An 8,130-nucleotide genomic window follows, 5' to 3' on the forward strand; every position below is an offset into this window, starting at 1 on the left:
AATAATAGGGATTAGTGCCTTTTTAGTTGAGCTTTTTTTCTTTAAAAAAAATTAAAAACAAAAAGGACAAAAGTTGTTGACTATTGGACTTTTAATTGTAAAAGTAAAAAGTTGTTCTACTTTTTATAGTTTCTAAGTAACTAAAAGGACAAAAGTTACACCTACATAGAGGACAAAACTGTGTGTGAACGTTTTATATATTCAAAAAAAGAATTAAAATTAAAATGTGGCAATGGGGATTCGATCCCGGGTTGGCTGGGAAAATTGAACCCCCTCAACCACTCGGCTAAGCTTCAGACTTGTGTTAGTGGGTTCAAAATTTAATATATGCATATAAAATTTTAAAATCTGATTAAATATACATATATATACAGTGTTATTTTTCAACGAAGTGGGTTCATATGAACCCACTTGAACCACTGTAGGTCCGCCCCTGGTCATCATCACCACCACTAATTACCATATAAAAATATATAATATTCATATGTACATTCAAATTCATACGTGTTAATCTTAATGAAAACAAATGACACCTTGCTGAATTGTTCTCTACTTATATCAGAAAACTTTTATTTTAGTGTTTGTCTTTTAAACTTTTGGACACCTCTTTAGGCCTTAAGACTCTGTTTGACAACAAATATATTTGAGAAAATTTTGAAAAATTAGTTCTTAACCATATAATTTGTCATTACTTAGCAAATATATTTGACAAACATTCATGTTTTTAAAAAAATTGGGCCAAATTCTAGTATTTGGAAATTTTTCAACAATCCTCCAAATTTTTATATTTTATAAAAACACCATGATTTATAATTTTTGACTAAATTTCATTCCTTGTTTGTTGTACAAAATTTATATCGTTATATGCATATTTTATACAACAAACTCTGAAAAATCACTTCCAATTACAGATAGTAATAGTAGTTTTTCGTATACAAATCAATATAATTTTCCTTTTATTTTTTTTTCAAATTCTTATTAATTATGTTTGTTGTCATGACTTTTCACAAGACATTTTCATTATAAAATGATAATACAAACTTATGAGAATTTTAATAATTTTTAAAACTTATGGGTAGAAATCATTTTTCTTATAAAAAGTAAAATATTTCTCCCAAAATCTATAACCAAACACATGATGAAACTTTACCCAAAATATGAGTAAAAAATAACTTGCCAAAAATATTTAAAAATTGTGGTCAAACACTATAAAGACATTTAACCGTTTTAATTATAAGTGAAATGCTCTTCATATATACATCACTATCACATTTAAGCGTTTTAATTATAAGTGAAATACTCTTCATATATACATCACTATCACATTTAACCGTTTTAATTATAAGTGAAATACTCTTCATATATATATACATCACTAACACATTTAACCGTTTTAATTAAAAGTTTCACTTAATAAAAGTTAAAACATCACCAACTAGTAGCTTCATATATATACTTTTAAAACACCAAATATTTTGAAACAAATTAAACGGTATATAACTATAATTTAGGGTGTAGACTGGAGGGATATTTATTTTCTTTTTGTTGACTATTAAAAATTATTTAGGGTGGAGGCATAACAAACAACATCTAAATTAGAGAAAAATTATTTAGGGTGAAGTACGATGCGCCATATAAGGCGCATGGGTGTGAAGCCTTACAAGGCGCAAGGCCCCTGTGCCTCTTTTCTTTTCTTTTTTTTAAGTGTTTTTTAGTTAGTTTTTTCTCTTCCTTTTTTTTTTTTAGTTTTTTCTTTTAATTTTTGTTTTTTATTTTAAAGTTATTCTTTGAAGTTGTTTTTATTTATTTTGCATGTGATTTTTATAATTTTTTAGCAAATATAAAATGATATTTTTCAAACTTGAATTAATAAAATTTTACCTAAAAAATCGAAATGAGTAAGTTGCTAAAAAAAATATAAAAATTACATGCAAAATAAATAGGAACAACTTCAAAATAAAAAACAAAAATCAAAAGGAAAAAATAAACTAACTAAAAAAAATTTTAAAACATAAACTAAAAAAAAATAAAGGAAAGAGGCGCAGGAGCTTGAGCCTTGTAAGGCGCTCCTTTTTCCCTAATTTAATCGACGTTTGTTAAACCGTTTAAGTATTTCCCTTTTATTCTCAACTCAATTTTGTTGTCTTTTTAAAATTTTTTGTTAATTTTCTTGTTGTTTTGGCTCCAGTCTTTAACAATTAACATGCACATTTTAAAATATTTATTTTTGTTTAGTTCAGAAAGGTGTATAGGTCAAAATAAAGCGTTGTGTTAAATAGATGATCCATTGGTTATTACTGAGCTACCCGCCTGTGGACCCTCTGTCTGGGACCTGCTTACACTAATGGTTTTTTTTTTTTAAAATAAATTATTTTACCTGTGTGAGACATATATATGCCAAATCATACTTAGCTAAGGAAATTATTTATTTGACATTATTGTGTGGGGTTCACCAGTCATTTCAAACCGATCGATAAATCGAATCCAAAAAATGTTATAAGTTTATTGTTATTAGGTTAATAGATTTTTAATGATTTTATAAAAAGTTTATCAGATAATCAATTTGATTTTATTTTTAAATTTTGGGTTATTGGTTAAATCGAAAATCATTAAGAATGTAGTAATTTATTACTTTATCCCTTCATAAATATTAAATATAATCTAAGTAACTTACTAGTTATTGCATTTACCCTTTAACCTTCAATTTATACTTCACAATGACGTTGAGTTCACAACTTTACATTATACAAATTGTTAATACCTAAAGTAAATATTATATTCCTCTTAACTTCGCTTTATATTGCATTTGTATAATTCTTTTCATGTTAGTTATTATTGTTTCTATTTTATGAGCGTTCTGTATTAGAGTTACATTATTATCTTGTCGCGACAAATTATTGGAAAAATCATATATTTGTTTTATAAGCATTTTCTTATTGATTTAGCATATTAAAAAATTGAAAACCAATAAAGCGAACTGATAATACATAAAACCGAACCGACCCTCAAAACACAATTATCCCTCAAAATCTTTTCCATATCTGTTCCATTATATTTGTGAAGGATATTTTTATAAATAAATATTCCCTTTTTTATAAATAATGCAATGCATATTATTTTTAAAATATAACGAATCAACTCAAACACTATATAAAATATAATCTCAAGCATAACTAATGTAAAATTTACTAATACACCATTTTTAGTATTATTTTTATACACTCTACCGACTTATCAGTGCATTTAGTGCCCTTTAGAGAGAGTGGGAGTATTTGATTTGTGAAACTAACTCCATGAAAACGATTTAAAAGGCATTTAAACATATGAAATTTATGATTGGGCAGAGGGAAACAGTTGTTCATTTTCTTCTTATGCAGAGAGCAGAATAATTTTACAATGTAGAGGTCCAATCAATAATAATTGTGTGATCCTCTATTGATTAATTGATACTTGAATAATATGTCTACTTCTTTATCTTTTTACTATCTCTCTCATACTCACCCTTCTTTTCATTCATTTTCTTATTTTCTTACTCCTAATAAATATTTTTTAATTCCATTTTCTTAAGATGTTGATATATTGAATAAACAAATTAATAAATATTTTTTTTATCACAATAACTAAAAACGTTTTTAGGACTGAGTTTTTAAAATCCTCATATCATTCAATATTTTTAATAATATCAAATTAACTAAAAAAATATTTAGTGTTTTCTCAATTACTAGCACCTAAAAAAACAAATTAATTCAAATTTAGTTTTCATATTTTTTTTTAATACTGTTTTAGTTCATATATTTATAGTCATTGTTACTTTAATTCTGTTTTAGTTCATATATTATAGTCATTCTCTTAACAGAGAGTATCCATTATTTTTCTTAATTTAAGTTATAATTTTTTAAAATACTTAATAGAAAAATGTTGGGAAATATATAGTATAACTGAATGTACGTAAAGATATGAAAAATGAATTCTAATAATATTAAGGCTGAATGTTGTTGTTGTTGTTATTATTATTATTATTATTATTATATTATTATTATTATTATTATTATTACTATTATAATAATAATAATATAATGAGTAGTTAATTTAAAATTATATGGAACCAATTGATTCTTGAAAATAAATTAAGCATTGTGTCAAATTTTTTAAGCATTGGTGGTTTTTCGATTTATTTTTACTTTAAAACCAAAACTGATTATGTCAAATTTTTAAAAATAAATTAAAGTAGAAGAAATATTCAATTTGACTAGATTTTTATTTAGTTCAATTTTCGATATTCAGTGAATACTTTTTAATACAAATATAAAGTGTGTGAATTTCTCAGTCAAAATTTATCTTTTAAAGGTATCCTAGGGATTTTATTCAATTTTTTGAGATGTAATGAAAATTTTCAAAGATTTTTTTTCTAAGGCTACGAGGAATAATTATGTTGTAGTTGAATTGGTTGAGAGGTGGCAATTTTTTAAATTGATTTAGTTGAGGGACAGAAATGATTAATGGGAAAGAAAGAGCTAATCAAGTTACTAATTAATAAAGAGCACAAAGAATTAAAAAAAAAAGTGAAAAAGAGAAGAATATTGTACAGAAAAGAACTAAAATACTTTGAAGGAAAAGGGGGGAATTTGGGGGAAAATAAGGTGAGAGAGTGTGTGGTGTTAAAATGAGCTCATAAATTTAAGTGTCAAAAATTGAATGGAGTCTCATACAATTATTGTTGGTTGTGCCTCAACCATATTAAAATTTTTCCACAGAGCTAAGTAATAAAAATGACAGCTTTGCTTTCTGAGGAAGACCCCTTCAAAGGCTACTAGTAAATGCTTTTGTCAGTAAGTTGCTGGCTGTTAGTAAAGATATTGCATCCACTTTAAGTTTTCCCCCCTCTTGTGCAACATGAATTCTATGCTAAGTATAACTCTTCCTATTTATCATTATTATGCCCCAACTACACACACCAAATGAATTCAAACTGAACGTTTAATTATAGGGAAAAAAGATAAATATCCCTGAACTATTGTTAATAATATGCAGATACCTTCCGTCATACTTTTGGGACATTAGTGTTTCTGTCGTCTAAAAACTAGAGCATACCCTTTATACTAACGGACATACACGTGCTATAATCTTATCCACTGACCAGACATTTATTAAATATCGGATCGACAGATAAAATTGTGTCACGTGTCCCTAATTAGTCTTCCGTTAGAGTGAAGGGCATATATGTTCTAGTTTTTGGACGGCAAGGGCACCAATGCCCCAAAAGTATGACGGAGGGTATCTACATACCATTTACGATAGTTCCGGAGTATATTTGTCCTTTTTCCCATAATTATATGGTGGGGACCTACCAAAATCGAAACTCTTCTAAGGTTAATTACTCTTCTTTTCATAAATCTAATAATGATCTAACATATTTATACGTATGTACGGAGCCAGAATTTTAGCGAAACATATTCATACATACGTATGAATTTAATCGGGCTTCAATGTAAATATTGAACACCAAGTAAAAAACTAAAATAATAAATATACAAAAATAATTAAGTATTTAATATACAGTAAAACCTCACTAAATTAATACTCGGTAAATTATTAATCTCTCTAAGATAATATTTTCTTCAAGTCCCGACTTGGGCCAATGGAAAGAATCACTCATTTTGATAAGATAATAAGATACTCCCTCCGTCCCATTTTATGTTACACTTTTCAGATTTCGAGATTCAAACAAGTCTATCTTTGACCGTAATTTTTTTCTAGATCTTTTAAACATTTTGAATTATCAACTATTGTGACTTATAGTACTTTTTACGTAGTTTACAAATATATAAATTTCATTTCGAAAAAAATGAAGATTCCATGCGCAAATTTCCAGTCAAACTTAAACTATTTCACTCTCGAAAAATAAAAAGTGGCACATAAATTGAGATAGAGGGAGCAATATATTTTTAGAAGACCCCTATATAAATATATGATTCCATAAATATTATAAATCAATAACCTTTACAAGTATAATATGTTTAAGACAATTTAGTGAAATATGATTCTATTTGTGTTTTTTATTGTTAAAATTTAAATCTAGCTGAAGCTGATCTCTAACTTTTCTTATTGCATAAAAAAATTCTGGTGTTGTCTTTTCAAACTTCAGCATAAAATTGCGAAGAGTTCTAGATCTGATAAGTGTTTCCTTACGCGTAACTGGTTGCAAAAAGGTATTGTATCATCTTCAACTTCATCATCAACATTATTTTTTTTCGATGGTATCCACAATTTCTTCTAAGTAATGAACTTCTGTACATGTATCTCTTTCATCCGAGTAATCCAAAAGGTTATTGACGTCAACCTTTTAGCGGTAACCGGAATGATTAATCATGAACTCAAGTTCATGAATGACATTTTCACAAAACACTCTTTAAATTAATAAATATTAATTTATTGATTAAATAATATATTTATAAAATAATAATATTTCATGGTCCCACCTATATTAATTTAGTGAGGTTTTATGTATGTGTTGTTGATGGTATGAACCCGTTAACATTTCAATTGTTGGATATATATATATATATATATATATATATATATATATATATATAAGATTCAAACCACCTCATTGATATTAGAGAAACTTTCACAAATAGCTACTATAATAAACTTAATTATGGTCTATAGATATAGTTTGCATATTTACGGACTGTAGCTACAATATAAGCTGCCTCATTTGTATAATTCGCGGGTACATTTTTATAATTTAGTTATTTTGTATAAACTCGAAATAACGAATTTATACAATTACAAACATCAGAAGTGTAAACAGTTATACAAATTATATTATACAAATTTCGAATTATACAAAAATTATACAAATTACGAATTATACAAACATGCGAATTATACAAAACTAAAAAACTGAGCCGTGTAATTATAGCTTAAAGTAGACCGTAACTTGTAATTAAGACAAACTATAGCTATGTTAAGTAATTAACTAGCATATATTTGCTTATACGCGTAATTTAGGTTTTTGCGCAAAATTATGCATAGAATCGTCGATATGGACTAATGTCAATTGTTGAATATATATAAGACACAAATCACCTCAGTGATGTTATTAGGGTTAGTTGGGTTGTCCCACAAACTGATGCATAAAATCGTGAATATGGACTAGCTAGCTCTATTGGACTGGGCCGGCTCAATTCATGATTTGATAAGATTAGATTAAGATTTTTGGTCCTCATTTAATGATTTGATTCGTCGTTACTAAAGGCATCTGGTATGAAATCTCAAAATTCTGGAATACAGTGCAAATATTATAATTTGAGCACTCGACCTCTACTCTCAACCCAAAATCCGACTTTGACACCCAACTTGATACTCCATCCTAATATCTGATTCGGGACCCGATCCCGACCTAAACCAAAATTTGACCTCTAATCCTAACTTGAGATTCGACTACGATTCAATCCAGAACTTAGTTAAGTCTCGAATCTAGGTCAAGAGTCAGGTCTCGAATAGAGAGTCAGATTCAGGATTTGTATAGAAAATCGATACTCGAGACTTGAATTAGGATGAAAAGTTGAGGTGTTAGGTTCAAAATAGGTTTTGGAAAATGTTTTTCTTACTTTTTAAAAGATGAGTCATTTTCCTTAAATTTGAGGAAAATAAGTTAATTTGGAAAATATTTAAGTCAACCAAACATGAAAAAATTGAAAAACATTTTCGTTATACCAAACACCCATTATTAATTATTAGAACTCTTAGTATTTATTAATTAATTTGTAACTATCTTAGAGAATAGACTAATAAGTGATAAAATGCCCTAATATCAGTTCAATGTCTACACCTAATATCAGTTTAATGTCGACAATTGCACTTGTAATAAGTGATAAAATGCCCAACTCCCCAAAATGTAATTCAATTTGGAAGCTACATTATTTATATATCTTCTTCTAGACAAATTAAAATTAAAATTAAAAGGATTAATTAGTGGTAGTGAAGAAGAGAGCGATCCGTTCATTTCTCTCGTAAGTTTTTATTGAGTGGTAACTTAAAATTCGGAAAACAGGTAAGAAATACTGGACTTTCACCTCTCTCTCTTCCTATTTATATAGTACAAACCCTTCCAACTTGTAAAAC

The sequence above is a fragment of the Solanum verrucosum genome, unplaced genomic scaffold (assembly GCF_900185275.1).
Source record: "Solanum verrucosum unplaced genomic scaffold, falcon-dt-bn FXZP01000101.1, whole genome shotgun sequence".
In the NCBI taxonomy this organism is placed as follows: Eukaryota; Viridiplantae; Streptophyta; class Magnoliopsida; order Solanales; family Solanaceae; genus Solanum; species Solanum verrucosum.